Here is a 17462-nt window from a genome sequence, read left to right on the forward strand (position 1 = left end):
CCTCCAAATCCACTGTGACTTAATTTTTTGCATTGGAGGTACTCATCTAATTTCCATACTATGATTCATTGTTACACAAAATATATAATTTTATTGTTTGACTATATATAGTAATTTTTTTTTGAAGTTCCAGTTGAACAGTCAGTATTTCCTACATGTATGTGCTGATTATGCATGTGATGCATCTCGCCTTCAAAGCGTCTAGAAACAACTGAATCTCATCAAATTGACTCTTAGGATATTTTAAGTGAATAAAAATTTTGCTTACAGTTTGTTTTATCTTCAGTACCTGTCTTCTGATCCAGTATAGCAACTGTTCTGTTATTAAATGGTTTGGTTACAAAAAATCTGAATTTTATGCTCCTAGACACTTCAGCAGCAGGAGGTCAGAGTGACCTGCAGACACTTAGCAGTAGGAGGTTGGAGTGACTACCCTGCTCTGGGTTGTAGTCAAAGTATAGACGGAGATGTGACAGTTTGTACTGCCTAGCTGTAGATATTTTGTTTCTTTTGTGTTTTCTTAAGAGTTACATGGCTTGAATCAGATATGTGTATTCATGCTTTGAATACACATGTATTAATACACATATAGCATATGCTTAAATACGACATAGTATTAAGTTCTATCTGAAATATGGTTTTAAAACAATGAAAACCTCATCTTGAATTAATGACTCATCATATTTATAACTTGGCTTCAAGTATTTATTTTCTGTTACCTCTATGTGATATTGTTGAGTGGAGACAATTTTAGAATTTGCAGGTTCCTTTTTTGACATAATCACAACATGAATTTAAAGTGTCTTCAGTAGGAGAAAATGACAGTGAACCACAAAAATGTGTTCCCTTTAGTAAAATATATTTCACATATTAAAGTTAACATTCCTGGCTGCATCTTCAGTTTTACGTAGCATGAATTTTACTTCAACTACAGATGTAAAGCTGATGTGGAACTTAAGACTTTATTTCATTTATTAATAAATTAAGCGTATGAGCTAACTTAGATAAAGAATTTTGGAAAACAGCAAATACTGCATGGAAAATTTGCAGAAGTGTGTTCCTTCCCTTGTAGTAAACTTATTAAATAGCATAAATTTACAGTGAAATTGAGATTTTTATTTAAACAAATGTTTTCCTAAGGTGAAGAACCACAGTGCCTTCATGAAGGTTTTACATGAATAGATAAAACTAAGTTGGGGACTTATCAACATAACCGCTTCAAGAGGATAGCATCTGGGAAATGGAGGAGGACTATTTCTCCCAGTCTCCCACTCAGGTCATGCATATGTCTCTGTAGTCAGAAAGTACCTGCTTTGCTGTTAAGTAAATGTTTGCAAAGCACTGGCATGTGAGAAACCCTGTGGTACTGCCCTGTGGAAGTGTGCCCTGCTCCATTAACAACCTGGTGTGTGGTCATTCAGAGCGGTATTTCAGAGGGTGTTTGTGCGTGGTATGGTTACAACAGTGAGACTCCATAGGCTGCATTTTACTGTAACTTCAACACCTTGGCTAATGGATGGAGAGCCAAAAATTTCTTAAAGTTTCTAATTTTGTAGGTTTCTGGACTATGATATCCTTTAGGATGCTCTGGGACAGGAAGATAAAAGGGTCAGTGGAAATCTGTAGCTTTACATGCTCATCTTGGAGTTCTTGTAGTATTAAAATGCCTAGTTATTCAGGGAGAAACATCATCTTTTTATATCTACAAAAGAGAATGCCTGAAGTGGAGCGTCATGCATGTTGGCAAGATGGCAAGTTCCCATGTATTTAATAGTTTTAGCCTTACTGGAATTTGGAAACAATGAAAGCAAGCTTTGACTGAGATGCCTGAGGAATGGGAAATCATGATCTATTTGTATACTTTATGTATACTTTTGAGTGGCCTTCACAGATGTATTCTGAAAGCATGGAAATATCTCTTGTAATTATCAGTTGCCTTTGTGCAGATAAGGGGGAGAAGTAGTTATTGTTTCCATTTAGGAAGTATGTTAGGGAAGGGAATGGATTTTTCTGCAAATGGAGTTTACTGTGAAGTTTTTTTTTTTAAAAAAGGCATATTTTGCTACCACAGGTATGATTATAGAATAAAGGATTTATATCAATAAGGAAAACTAGCTGATATGTGCAATCTCTAGCTGGCAACTGCTTCTAAGTTTTTTTGTAGAACATTATTTGGTTGATTTATAGAAGAAGAGGATGTATATTTTATATACGTGCCCCCCCCCCACCTCACAAAAGATGTAATTTGCATGCCCAAACACCTCAAAGAATTTCATTTAGAACAGAGGAAGGTGATGCTTAAGAAGTCACAACTACTGACTCTGACGCTGTATTTAGTTGTTCCCTATCTGATGTTCAAGTCTTCTAAAGGAAAAAGAAAGTGTCTTTTGTCATTGACTTGCCTTTTATGTAGTCAGGGTTACCTCAACCACTTCTTCCTCTCTGTCCATGAGAACACTACCTATATGTCCCTGGGGTAGTTCTCAGGGAGAACTTTTTAATGCTTGACCACTTCTCTTAATCAGATTTTTTTTTTAATAATCTTTATGTGCTATCTGCTTGTCAAGCTAGAGTAATTCCTTTCACAGACCAGAGAAGATTTAATGTGCATCTTCTTATGAGTCCAGCTTGGTCTCAGACAAAAGTGTGTGTCTTTAAACACCTTGTTGGTGGTGGCATTTACCTAGGAGAGTCAAGTCCATGCTCTGCTTAATGGTGTGGTCTGTAGCACTGTTCAACAGTCAGTGTTGATTGGGTTTTGGTTCACCTGTGTGATGGGAGCCTGGACTAACTCATAGCTTCAAGTGACTGGAATGCATTGCTGGGAGTAGTAACCAAGAGGAGTAGGAAAGAGGAAGAGGGAAACAGATGAGATTCTGCAACTGTTCTGCAGTTTAGCACTCTGTATGTTGACCAAATTGTGTCTTCCATTTTCAGAAGAGACAAGGGATGGAAAACTTCTCTCTCATCCCGACTGAATTGGCTGAGAGACGGGAAATAAAAGAAACGTATGGTTCATATAAACTGCAGCAAAAATAGGAGACTGCCAACAAAATAGTGGTAGAACAGCTACCATATGTATTTCTTTAAGGACAGAGGAGTGTGACATGATTTTGTTGACTTAAGCAACTTCCTTCATTGGACAATGTCTTGGTTCCATTTATATACTAACTGCAATACCTTCTGGAGTATCAAGTTTCTTTGTTCTGAATTATGCTCCTGGGATGTCTTTGCGCTTTTTTTTTTTTTCCCCTCTGATGAGAGGCAGAACATGAAGCAAGTCTATTCCATTCACAGATATAGACATATAGGTTCAGATTCAATTGAAACTGTCAAAAGCATAAGGGAATCAGGCTGCTTTGTTATTATGTCTTTTAATACTGCAGTTTCACTTTGAACCCTGCACAATTCTAGAGATACTGGAAGAATTAGTGACATCAATTTATCATCACTGCTTCAGTTCGATTGATTATGTATAGGTGATATTTCCTTTCTTCGTTCTCAGTAATGGTGCTGCTTGCTGAAAATTTCATCCAAATAGAGATTTTTTTTTTTTTTTTTTTTTGAATTGCTTCTGTGTGTCAGCCCAGGAGATGAGAGAGTCAAGTGAGAAATATGCCTGTAGTTCTACTGGATGTAAGTTCTTGGAACAGATGAGACCTTGACGGATCAAGTTCAAACCCATTCATATTTAATGATAGGGACCTGTGGTCTATATGCAGAAATGATGTTGAAGAGTGATTCATACTTTCAATCTGGAAAGAGTTTCTGGTTGGTGAGTAATCTTATAGTGGATTTTTGTGACCCGTTCCTTAGAATAAAAAAAGTCAGATGAAAAACTGCAGTACAAATGTAAATAGCCTTGCATTACAAATGTAGTGTGTCAGTTCACCAATTAAGATGTCTAGCAATATGAAGCCTATTACCAAGGGAATAAGAGTGCAGTAATAGCAAAAAGTAAATTAAGCTGCTGGGTCTCAGGGTTAGAATATGGCCTTCAGAAGTTGGAGATTGAAAATGATGCTATCAACAGTTCCGGTCTTGTCTCTGTGGCACTGCTTCATACCACTTTTGGGGAAATAGAATGAAATATGCAAGCCAGCAAAGGACTTGTTTATTATTTCTCAGAATAGCCTAAGTGTCTCCAAATTCTCTGGAGATAGTAATGCTCTCTAATCTGGAGAATGTGTATAGCTGTTTTCAAAATCCGTTGTATAGTATTGCTATTTTATTTTTTTATTTTTGAAGTCTAAAATGGAAATAAAAGTTATTTTCTTATCTGCTTCTTGGCATGGATGAATGACTAAATATAGATGCGAGATCCATCCAGCTTGTTGAATACAACCCTAATGATTGATGTAAAGAAGAAAACCCATCTGTGAGACATCAATAAAATACAGGACATTTGAGTAAGCCTGACCTGTTGGAAATATTACTCATTTTTTAATGAATGTCAAGATACCTCTGCTAGAGGGAGGTCTAAAATATTTCTTCTGTATAGAAACCCCTTGGCAAAGATATCTTATTCAACAAAGCTTTTAAGAGTGGTTGAACTGTTGAAGCTTTTAAGATGTCTTTATCAGCAGATAAGGCAACAAAACATAAAACCACCACTGCTACCTCCAATTAGTTTGAACAGCATTCAGCAACAACAGTAATAGAAAAATTTTGATATAATTCAGGAGCTCTGTTTGGACAAATGGAGAGAAAAAAAAAAAACCAACTATGTGCTTCGATCACAAAGAAGTGATAATGCAAATTGTGTGTAAAACAAATCCAAACTAATTCATAGTGGATTCTTAAAAGCATCTCAATTTTTTTATTTCCTCAGCCATTAGTAAATTGCTTACTTGTTTTGCAATCTATTTCAGTATCTCACGAAGATTAACAGTGCCTAGAGTAAACTCTGAGGTTGAAGTGTGTGAATATCACAAAAAAAAGCTTAAAAGAAAGATGCAAACTTTTTCTGTGTTCCAAATATCTGAGCAATGTCTAACAAGAATCCAGGGTTCAACTATGATGATTATTTTTCTTTCAATATTAAAACATCAGGCAAAGCATTTTTGTTATAATGCTGTAGTGGGAGCAGAAAGAGGACGACAGCTTTAGAAATGTATTTAGACAGTGTGGTAGTTGTGCTCTTACTGCTATGTTTTATTTAAATTACTGTATTTAAAGTTGCTGAAAGGCGAGATCAAGCAGCGTGCTTTGAAAAAAACCTTAAATTCAGTATAAGCAGCATGACCCTTGCTTCACAGTGCTCTTTTTTTAAAGGTAGTACATTTTGGCTTATTGCTTCAGAAAAATGTTTTCTAATTATCATGCATGCCTAGATACCTGTGGGAGCCTGCTTTGAATAAGTGAAGGCCATTAGGTGAAACAAATGTAAAATGGAAAAAACTGTACTAGAATTAATAACAAAGCTACGTGGTGGCTATTGGCAATAGTTTGCCATAATATTCTTTATGGGAAGGATGCACATGTAAATTACATCCTGATATTAAATACAGTGCAGACATCTTGCAAAGTTGTCAGGCAGGAAATAAACTTCCCTCAGAAACTATGAACAATTTGAGGCCTGGCATTACAGTAGATCAGACTTTTCCAGCCACAAGGAGTGTAAAAGTCAGTTCCTGGAAACACCTTCTCTGAAAAGAAGTTATTAGCAAGTAGCTTGTCTCAACAAAAGTGCGAGTACAGTAAGGAAGATGGCTCCCTGGCCCCATTTTTCAGCATGGCATTCAAAAAGGTTTTTAGGAAAAAACTGTTGTACACAAATCTCTCAAACTGTGTGAACAAACAAACCCTATTATTTACTGGAAGAAGGCAAACAGGAGGAGAATGCTGTGAATATCACAGTATAAAATAAAGGGTACTGGGAGGAACCTCAGGGTTGTGGGAGAGTCCCCATAACTGACAGTTTTCAAGGTACGATTGGTCAGATAATCTCGCCTAAGACCCCTTTCCTATGAAAGGATGGACTAGATGTTCTATCAAGGTCTGTTCTAGCCTGGGCTAGTCTATAATTCCTATGAAATAAGTAGTTTTTACAAGATTTTTGTTGTACTGGGGCTCATGCTGACCGTTCTCAGATGTTGATCCTTCTTGTCAGTGACTTCTGAAGAGTTTGTGTTTATTGCTGTTCAGCTGAGGCTAGAGGAGTTTTTCCTTGTCTTAAGTGAATAGTTTTGAAATATGGGGTGGTTTTGTGTGTGTGGTGTGTTGGGTTTTTTGTTTGTTTGTTTTTTTTTGCATTGTGTGTTTTTTTTTTTTTAACTGGAATTGTCAAAGTCAACCCTAACTTAAGACCACTAGCAACTGAAATACCTTATCTGAGATCAGCCACCTTCCAGACAGTGAAATAAACTACAAACTGCCTGTTGTGTGTTAGCTCTATTTGTTTATGGAAAAGATTGGATTATTTCCCTTATCTGACTAGCTCTAAAACAGGGCCCTTCTGCCAGGGCAATGTTGACTAGACCTCCTTGACAGTTCATCAAAATAACTGAGACCCAAAAAGCTTTACTTGAGATGAAGTGAATCCAGATTAAGCCTGAGAGTGGCTTTCCAAAGCAGCCTGTGAAAGGAAAAACGACTTAATGATGAGGGACTCGGTGGGACTCAAAGTTTAGCATTTAGTGCCAGATGATTTTCCAGATAGTTTTTTCATCTCATAATTTATGAAAATTAATTTATACTGTGGTGTTCATGCACCAAACTACCGAGGACACTAAAGAGGCATGGAGCAAGTGTCCCTGCGTTTGCCAGAATGAACTGACCAGGAAGATAACTTTCTTTTTTCTGTAGTTTTTCTCACTGAAGGTGTTACTTTTTCTTCACTGGAAAACAGAACCTGAAGAAGCGATGACTATTGTTTTCAGCTTTCTGTCTTATATATTTTTATATATATATATATATATAAAATATATATAATATATAAATATATATATAAATATAAATAGAAGTGAATAAAGACGTATTTCTGTTAAACATGAAGATAGTCTGAGGAAACATGTAAGTATTTGTACATGTTTCTAATTAAATGTTCAGAAGGAAAAGACACGAATTGGCTCTGCATAAATGTAGACTAGTCTCCTACTTAGCTCTACCTAGCATTCAGTAGATGACAGGCAAAGTATAGTGGAAAAGTTCAGCAGCAACTGAAAGATGCTGAATGTGCTTAATTCAATCCAGGAAAACAGCTCTTTGATGGATGGAGTTCTTCTTTTCTTTGATGTTGCCCTCTCACAAATGAGATTTGTCACTGTATCCAAAAATCTACCAGAGTCACAAAACTTTCTTTCCCAAAGAGGAAACAATGCTGCAATTTTTAATGGCTTATGAGATCTGTGAAGAGAATTCCTAGTACAATTACATTGGCTTTGCAGCTGAGGGGTAGAGGGAAGAAAATGCAAGCAAAAGCTTAAGTGCCTTCACTGTTGTTTGTTTTGGTTGTGGTAGGCAGTGGTTTGTGCGGGTGTTTTTGTTTCTTTTCCCCTCAGCATAGTGTAAATGTGTGTTAATGCAGTATTTCACCAAGGCCTTACATAGGCTGCTTCAAAGTCTGTAAAAATTCATGTGCGCTAACTCCTTGTGTCCTCAGGAGCTTGTACATGCTGGAGATTGCAAGTGTTTATCTGTTGTTATTGCTAATTCTAGCAGAGTTCTGACATATGGTGTCACACTTGAGATCACTGACACCATGTTGCTTAACTGCCAATTTCCAAGTCCTATGTAACAGGGAAAGCTGTTAATGTGTTATGAATTAGTAAAATCCCTTTAAAAGGATAGGATGTTATCTGAAGTGATTTCTCCAACATGTTCAGATACTAAACAGTATCTATGCTGTCCGAGTAGAAATAGAAGCTTTGTAGCAGTACATGTGGATGAAGTCACAGCTTCCCACTGGCAGGCAAATGGCATCAGACTTGCAAAATGACCTAGACTGTCAGATCTTCACCTGTTGCAGGTGTTACTGCAGTTTCCAGGTGTTACTGCAGTTTCCAGGTGTTACTGCAGTTTCCAGGTGTTACTGCAGTTTCCAGGTGTTACTGCAGTTTCCAGGTGTTACTGCAGTTTCCAGGTGTTACTGCAGTTTCCAGGTGTATCTTCAAGGATGGAGACTCCACCACTTCTCTGGGCAACCAATGTAGTGAACAGATTCTTGTCAGGTATTCCTTGCCAGAACAGGTGCTGCGGAGATCTCCACACTGTTGTGGAGATGACTTCTGTGAGTTGCACAGAAAAGCGTTTTATTAAAGGTTCTAGCAGCCCAGTAACAACTTCTGACTTGTATGAATTCGAAGATGATTTTTTTGTTTATCCCTATGCTGTTTCCTTGAGTTGGCCCTGCTCTACAGTATACCGTAGAAGACTTGCCTGCAATAGCAGCCCCTTTGCGGAATATCTGAGTGATGAAACAAGAGGAAGCTGTGTCTCTCAAGATGTAAACTGACTCAATTTACCTTTTATTACACAAAAGTCTGAGTTCAACTTGTAAGATACTCACTAAATTTTTTTTTTCTGTCAGTGTTTGATGTCTTCATGTACTAAATCTTAGTGTAATCCACTTACACATGATCAAAAAACTGCTGAAAATATCGAGTTCTTCTTAAGCCCTACTCTTTCCCCTCCTCCAGCTGATACTGAAAAATACATGGTGAAAACAGATACATCTAAGAAATTAAAAAAAGAACATCAAACAGTACTAAGAACTGAAATATTTCCTCAGAAGCCTGTCCAAAGAAGAGAACTGGCTCCAAGAGATAATTCAAATATACATATTTTTTTGAAGCTAACAAGTATTCTCTAAATAAAAATATCTTTAAATTAAATTTAAATATTATTTAATTGTTTTCTGTTGCAATGAGCAGCTTTCTAAACACACTTATTTACCAAAAAGTTACTTGCTAACCTTTAAACTTGAATCCATGCAATTAAACATTTTATTTTCTGATTCTTTTTAAGGAATCCCACTGGAAAACTGACTCTAGATATAGAGTTTCTAAGGTGCACCTAAAAATATTTCCTTTATAGGCTGTTTTTTAAAGTTCCACTTCATATTTTGTTGTATTCACATTTTAGTCTTCCTTACACATTCAGGAAAGTAACAAACTTGCATACAGTGGCATGGATCTTAAATCTGTGATACGGAGATATTCTGTTGAATAGTAAGCTGTAATGTCTATTGTAGTTACAAACAACAACTCAATCTTCTTTTGTAACCTTCTCAATTAATAGACAGAACAATGCAGGATTTTCCCAGGTGTTAATCCAATGCCAATATTGTCTCTCAAATATTTGGCCAGACCTTGAAGATCTGAGCATAGTAACTTTAATTTTAGAGCAAAAATCTTGAGTTCATCTACGTGTTATAAAAATGTGTGACTCTGGAGTATAAGGTAAAATCAACTGTGAATTCTTGACATCCTGTGGAAGTGAACAGACTGCTGACTAGATGTAATAACAATATTGTTGAGTTTGATTCCTGAGGACACGTGCCTGTAATTCCTCCACAGGCAGCTGATGTTTTGCAGGTAGAACTGTTGTAGCAGGACGTGTGTTGAAACAAACTGTGGGACAGCATGTGTACCCCTTGCAATAGTTGCTCTTCTGACTGAGCTGTATCACTCCACAGGGCTATAGGGGTCTTGAGTGATTACAGTTATTTACAAATAATACTAATCTTTCATGGCAGGCTTTACAGGATTTCAATTTTATATATGCATCATAACAGGATGCACATCTGAGGTGAAATTCAGTCTTATTTGTTCATGAATATCAGATATACATTGGAATATCCATTAGGAGTTTTCCTCTATCAGTATTGGTTATTTTTTGCTAATTTTCTGGCACAAATATTACTGATAAAAAAAATGACACTCATTACAAGATATCCATGGGAATGTTGTCTGTCTCTGAACATTCATACATTTTTTTTGTTTTTTCTGGAATACAATATTGAACTTATCACAGAGAGGCCACAAAATAAATATTCATGTTTAAATGTGTTATAAAAGGTATTCAGAATTCTGATAGCTTTATAGTAGTTCAAATTAAGAGTAAGTGAAGCCTTAGTTTAGAAATACAATTATAGAAGAATGTATTGACACTTTGACTTCTGATAGTTCTGTCACTGTTGGTTTCTAAGGTGTACATGTGGTGAGGCTGTTGGAGTGCCTGTGAAGGATTTGCTACTCATGGCTCCTTACTCTGCTTGGAAGTGCATTTGTGATCCAGGTGGCTTTTTCCACACTTGTAGTTCCATAAATAGGGGATTGCTGCTGAAGTCAAACTTTAAACAAAAACTGCAGATATTGTGAGTGCCTTCAGACCTAGGAGGTCTAAAATACATCCACAGTCACTCTTGAACTTACTGTGCTGGTGTTCACTAAGTATCTTTATATTATCACATTATGCTGATCTGTGAATAATTTGATCAAGAAAAGAAGCTAAGAATGTGAATTTTCTTTCTTCAAATATTTGCTAATATGATTCAATAATAGTAAGGCAAATATTAAAAAGCAGCATCACTGAATATCTGCGAAAGTTCCTGTCTGAGGAACTTTTGAGGTGGAAGAATAACTTGACACATTTGTCCATTAAACAATCAGTGTTTCTATGTGGCAATAAAGTTTACTCTTTCAGGCTCTGCAGGTTCTGGGTATAACTCACTCCATGGACCCAGCTGACTAAATGAGCTAGGCACTGAATATACAGTGTAGGAGCATGTCAGCTACCTTGTGTGTACCCATCTATTTAGCTCTGAGATAGAATACTTCTCTGGAGTTAATATATCCACAGGGTTGTAAATAAACTGAATGTGTTTGATCAATTTTGAAGTAAGAGCTAGTGAAGTCTTAAACTGGTGTTAATTATCTCAATTTTTCATTATGTTCTGGGCTGTGATTGCTGTTATTACTACTGAAATATGACCAGCTACAGAGAGTGGGGCATTGGACTTGATGATCCTTATGGGTCCCTTCCAACTTGAGATATCCTATGATTCTATGAACTGCAGATGTAAATTTTCCTGATAAGGTAATGAGAAGTCTCAAATTTGGGGGATTTATAATTCTATTCTTGAATCTGGTCTGTTTCTGAACTGTAATGTTAGAAGTTGGGGGAGGTGTGGGGGTGTGGCTTGTTGCGGAGTTTTTGTTTGGTTTTTTTGTTGTGTTTGTGTATTTTTGTGTGTGTGTGTTGTGTGTGTGTTTTGTGTTGTGTGTTTTTTTGTTTTTTTTTTTTTTTTAACCAAAGAGGCTTTGGTAAATGAAAATTGGGAGAGGATTCAATAGTTTTAAGATAGAAATTGAAACTTCCAGCAGTTTCTTAAAAAGAAATATCTTTCAGAAACTTGCATTTAAGTTTTATAAATGAAACTATTGATGTCTATTTTTGAAAAATCAGTTTTGCAAAATCTTCGTTTTAACAAAAAAGGTCTTCTGAAGTATCACAGATAGTGCTACTGTATCTCTGTAGAGTTGTTAATTATAAAATAATCAGGCTTAGATGCTAGTTAGATTCAGATGCAAAACTGAAACTCTTGAAGGGCAAGAGACAGCTGAAGGTCTCTAATCCCAAATACTAGCCGAGTTTTGGAAGCAAATCCTTTTGATATTTGGTTATTTTTCTTTCCCTGGGCATAAATGGGAAACACTTCTCCTGTGTTTGCAAGATCTTAAGAAAATATTAAATACTTCTATATTCCTATACTCCTTTGTTTTATCCTTTGTTCTTGTCTATTATTCTTTAGTCTCTCTAGTGTGTTGGTGTTTTCCCTACAATCTTCTGTCTACCCTACAGCACTTGTAGTAGCAGATCCATTTTCATAAATCACTTTGGGAGAAGCCAAGACTCATAAAGAAAATATATGTTGATTTCTGCACTATTCTGACATCTAACGGAAAGTTAAAATAAAGACCACAATAAAATTCCACTGCAATTCATACTGTGTTTGTTTTGTATTCTCTGGATGTACAATTTTTCTTGTAGACTAGAGTAGCATTCTGATTTTAATGGGTTTTTTGCTTGTGAAATAAGATGGTAATGAAATAAAACACAACTAGGTTCCAGTCCTGAAATCTGTTCTCACTTTTTCATAAAGGCAAAGCTTTCACTGACATCAATGACAGTTTTGCCTGAGTCAGAATTGCAGGGTTGGGCTGATAGTGTCTGACTTAATGAATTTCAAAGAGATTTCATTTCGTGACCAGACAGATCATTTTGGAGCATCTTTCACAGGCAGTGGAAATGTTTCTTGTGATCATGTTTTTGTTTTCCTCTTATTTTCATGCTGCTTTAAAGCTTGCCTGCCCCTCCCCCTAGCTTTTTCTTTTCCTTGCCCCTGGGAGATGTTACTCTGACAAATGAACAGAATGTTTTAATTGAAAGGATAGTAATGAGATCACTGTAAAAGCATTTTAAAAACTTACTGAAAGATGAATGGATTTTCTTGATGTGTTGGTGATTGTTTGTTTGTTTGTTTGTGGGTTTTTTCTTTGTTTTGTTTTATGGGTTTTTTTTTTTGGTAGTAGAATAGAAAATGGTTTTACTGCAACTTCTTTGTAGAAGTTTTCTTGGTATCTATGAGGCAAGGAGAAAGTGCAGAAGAAAAAGGGGAGGGATTTCAGACCACATAGCAAACCAGGAAAGAAGTGTGGAGAGGTGGGGGGATATTATTTTCTTCCCCATTTCCTTTGGCAGCAGAACTTGCTCCTTGTTTAGCCTAGTATGTACTACCCTGCAACAATTGCCCTTTTTGAAAGTACTAGAGAGATCTGGAAATGCACTTCAGGAAGTTTTCATACCGATGCAAAAAGTAATCATGTTACAGCACTGATAGCTTTGTTAGCCACAAAAATAACATGATTCCAGAACACCTGAATGTTTTTCAGAGTTCAAGAGTTCAACAAAATCAGTGTTCAGTCTGGTGGATCTTAACTACTGTGTGAACTTTGCTCCTTGTTTGAAAACTGACCCCCTCTATGTGGTGGCACTAGTGAAATATCTCACATCAATAGTGATTTGGCTTTGCAACAGTTATTCCTAGTTAGCTGAAATATTTTGTATTGCTGCTTTTAAATTATTTCAGGCTTTTGAGTACCATTAAGTGCACCTACCCAATTCAATTTTGTTAAGAACTTACAGCGTTAAGATTTTATGCACCTATCCTTTTGGATTACATTTTCATTACTCTATAAGGGATTTCTAGGAAGTCCTTTTATATTGATTATAGTCCTCAGTTAATCTTCCTTTTATTCTGAGTATTCTACATTGGAGTAATTATTGAATTGGGTGTTAATTCGCCAACGTATAAGTGGTCTTTAATAGGCTTGTTTGTCAGTATTGCGGGTACCTCTACTGTCAAATACATACGATTCAGACAAGCTATCCAGAACTCAGCTAATGGTCATACTTGAACATTTATTTTTCATAAATAAGACTACAAAATTGATGCTTGAAACCTGAAGGAAAAAAAAAATCCAACTGAGGATTTTAATATCTACCTTGGTTATAGGAACTCACACATAAAAGTAGACAGTGTGAGTTTTGGAATGAAAACCTAGTTTATATGCTCTAGAAGCAGGCATAGACAGAGATAAGGTTTAGATGGTCTTAAAATCGTATAAACTTACTGCTGTTCAGGATAGTAGTATGTCATGTTAGTATCTGACAGATTTAGAGCAGTGAGCCCACCTGCAAGTGACATGACATGGAACACTCTTGGACTTGGTTTGATGCACTGATATTTAGGATCTTCCAAACAGCTCTTTCTACAAATACATAATTTGTAACAGCCTGGGTATTTAACTGTCTTTGCTGGATTTCTGAAGAGCTAAGTGGCTGTGTACTAGTTCTTGAAAACATTTCTACAAATTGTTCTTGCACTGTTGGAAATCCTTGTGTCAAACAAATTTCATAGGAATAATAAGAATGTGTACAAGGACGAAGGGAGAGATTTTCTTTCTTCCCTTCTAAGCTGGTAGAGAAAAGAAAACTTCATTTTCACTGTCTTTGTATGGCTGTGTTGACTTGCTCGAATATACTTTCTTTGAAGGGATCTTTGAAATGGGAGGTAGCTGTATGTAGTGCTTTTCTTAAATTACTCCCCCTTCCAGACTTTCATACAGATTCCACTCCATCTGCATGCTCAAATTCTGTGATGGGTATGTAAACTTACTACATCGAGTACTTCCATATGTTATCTTTTTTCCCAAGATAATCCTTGTTGGATGTAGTTCTGCAAGATGGTGTTTTACTTAGACAAAAGAAGTTTCCAAAACTCAATCTAGACATTGTAAAATGACTTTATCAGTATTGCTGAGTGCTATAGAAATATTTGCACTTGCAGAATAACGTGAACACACACTTTGGGAAACAGCTATTTCTGACAACCAAGGGAGAACTTGTATTGTCATCAAGTAGCTGGGATGCTAGTGACATTGGTGCTTACGTAGAAGGGAGCATACATGGGTGCAGGCATTCACATGCTTTTTTTTTAAAGAAGAAATAAGAGTAAGAAAAACTTTAAAGAAGAAAAAAGGGTATGTGTTATCAATATCTTAGTTTAGACGAGGTGTATGTTTATACATACAAATTGATATGCAATTACAATCAAATGCATGTTGCCAAGGTACTAGTAAATACCTTCCACTCAGAATAATGTCATCTTTAATTTTCAATAAAATCTTTTTAGAAGATAATTTTTAATACTTTTTGTTTCTTTTTAAGCACATTGATTTTAAATAGATATTTTACTTGTGATTTATTTGATTTGTGAGGTGATGATTTGTGTGCTGTCCCCATGAGATGGAGATCTAGAGGAGGATGGCATTACAGCAGTGTCAGTGAGATGACCCGAAGAGATTCTAAGCATCAGGTATTGTGGAAGCAGGCAAGATGAAAATCACAATCATCTTGCAGGTATAAAAGATTATGGAACATCTATGCTTTCATGATGTTTTAATGAAATGAAGAAGGGAACTGTGAAAAGAGTTGAAAAGAGGATCATATATATTTTATTATCTGGGTATTAGATCTGTTACTTTGAATTAATTTGTTTAGAGCTATATTCTGTTTAATAAGCAAGTTCAGGAATACTTATTCTTGAAAGCAAAGTTTACTTTACCAGTGGATGTGTCCAGACAACTTTATTCATGCTAATGTTGTTGCAGTGCTCATACAAGACAAACTCTTACGACTACCATGTTCAACCACCTTAGTCAGGGTTGAGAGAACTCTTGTCTCACCAACTCCAATGTTACCTGTTCAAGAAGCTCTTTTTTTTTTTGCCTCTCTCCTTCCCTACTCAAGTCAATGATATTTATTGCACTAGTAAGCTTTATATTTCATCAGCAAAACTAAATAAAAAAAATACAGTTAACCATCTATTACAGTAAACTCTATTTTTTCTCCTGTTAAATTATAATAGAGGAAACAAAGTATTTCGTAATAAGCATTGATCCCAATACAACCTTCACGTATGTTCTTTAAGAACTACAAATACTATAAAAACAGCTGGCATATTATTTTTTCTTTTCCCCCTACTGTTACATGGTTTCAGGGTACCAGTAACTCCTTGTGGTAACAACTTTCTGGCTAGAATACGTTGCCTATTGTTGATTACTGGCCTGGAACTATTTATGGAATAAACAAGTTATACCTTACAACAAAGGGGCAGCTATGAACGTATTTCTATTTACTTTCATCCAGATTTGTCAAAATAATTTGAAGTGGCTAGCAACAGCCCAGTGAACTTCACTGTGGTATGGGTTATTAAACGCAGCTTGTATGTGGGCTTGACAATGTCATGTTCTCTTTGTGTCGCCTCTGACCTGATTTGCTACAAGGCTAGGTCAAATCTCTTACTAGGGGAGAACAGGAAGTTTTATATCTTGCTCCAGGGCAGATTAAAAATTGAAATGTTTGCTACCAGGTCTTTGTCCAACTAGTTGCTTGATATCTACATTTATAAAAAGAAAAGTGACTTCCATTCTAAGTGTTATACAACTAGCTATTGAAACAAATCAAAATCCAGAATGGGTTTTCAGGGCTGCTACAAACTTCATGCGTAACCCATTGCAATCCTCCTGTGGTAAACAGCCCAAAAGTATAAATGAAGATGACTGTCTATCTTGATAAAATGTCACGTAGCGAACTCTTGGCCACATGCAGAATCTACCAAATCACTCATGTTTTGCACAAGTCTTTTTCCTTGCTCTATGATGCTTTGTGAAACCTCAGGTAACCTCTGATCTGCACTTTGTAGAGAGTTCTTGAGCTTGATCTTGCTCATGACAAAGTCTCAGTATGACACAATTTTAAGACAAATATGTATTACATCAAGCTATTTCTGTTTTACAGCCCTGAATCTTAACATCATGTAGACAGCCTTACAGCACTGTGAAGCTCTGTGCTGAGCAGCAGTATTCTGCAAGCACTCGGGTTCTTGAACTTGTTTTTCTGAAAGATATTTTTATGTAAGATTTGTGAAGTGTTTTATATGTGAGAAAGAATTAAACCTTCTGGCCAATAGTTTGGCTTAGATTTGTTTTTATTGTATGTATCATGTAATACATTTTTGAATTAATGTTGGATTAGGTGAATTTTTAGTTGGCCAGATTTTGATCCTGTATCCTGGATGTTGCAGTGGAGTGCACAAATATACAAGATACAGGAGAAAAGAAAAAAAAAAAAAATTGGTTGCTTTTAGTTTTAGCTCACCAGCCAAAAGGTAGGCTCAACAAGAAATATGAGCATGGGTCAGACACATTTATTGTTGCAATGAGTCATGGCTTAGTCACATTTTAATAGCTGATGTTAAATCAGTTTACTTTTAGTTCTCTGAAATTCCAAAACTTTATTATGAAAAATAATGCAACATCTATAATAAATTGAAGTTTAAATACATTTTTATGTTCACACAATCATTCTGCTTCAGTCTTCTGAGTGCTCAGTGCCTAGTGAACCATTTGAGAAACTATCATTTAGAGCATGAGTGTTTTAAGGCAGATCACTTATGAATAGTCTTAATATTAGACATGAAAAACAATTTCTGTATATAGACTTTATGAGCAGGGAGGAAATAATCTCCAAGCTAACATTTCTATCAATGGTATTATATGGCAGTCATGTCTCATTAAAAACAGCTCAAATGAAAGCTGGAAGCAAACAAGAAAAGCTTTATTTTTTTTTTTTCCCCTCCCAAGTAGTTGAAGAAAAATAACTTAAGCTGTTGCTTAGTGCTGATTACAACAGTAAAAATTTGTGATAAATGTGATGGATGAATATTTGGCTTTCTAGACACCACTGGGAGTTAAAGGCTGGAATGTCTAGGACAGCAGTAAATCAAATACTTTGATTTACCTACTTGGCTCACATGCAAAATTCTGACCCTAAACCCTGGGGAACTGGGGAGAAAGGGACATGGAGCAGAGAAGATGAAGTTTCTGGAAGTATTT

This window comes from Caloenas nicobarica, chromosome 4 (genome assembly GCF_036013445.1).
Source record: "Caloenas nicobarica isolate bCalNic1 chromosome 4, bCalNic1.hap1, whole genome shotgun sequence".
Lineage (NCBI taxonomy): Eukaryota > Metazoa > Chordata > Aves > Columbiformes > Columbidae > Caloenas > Caloenas nicobarica.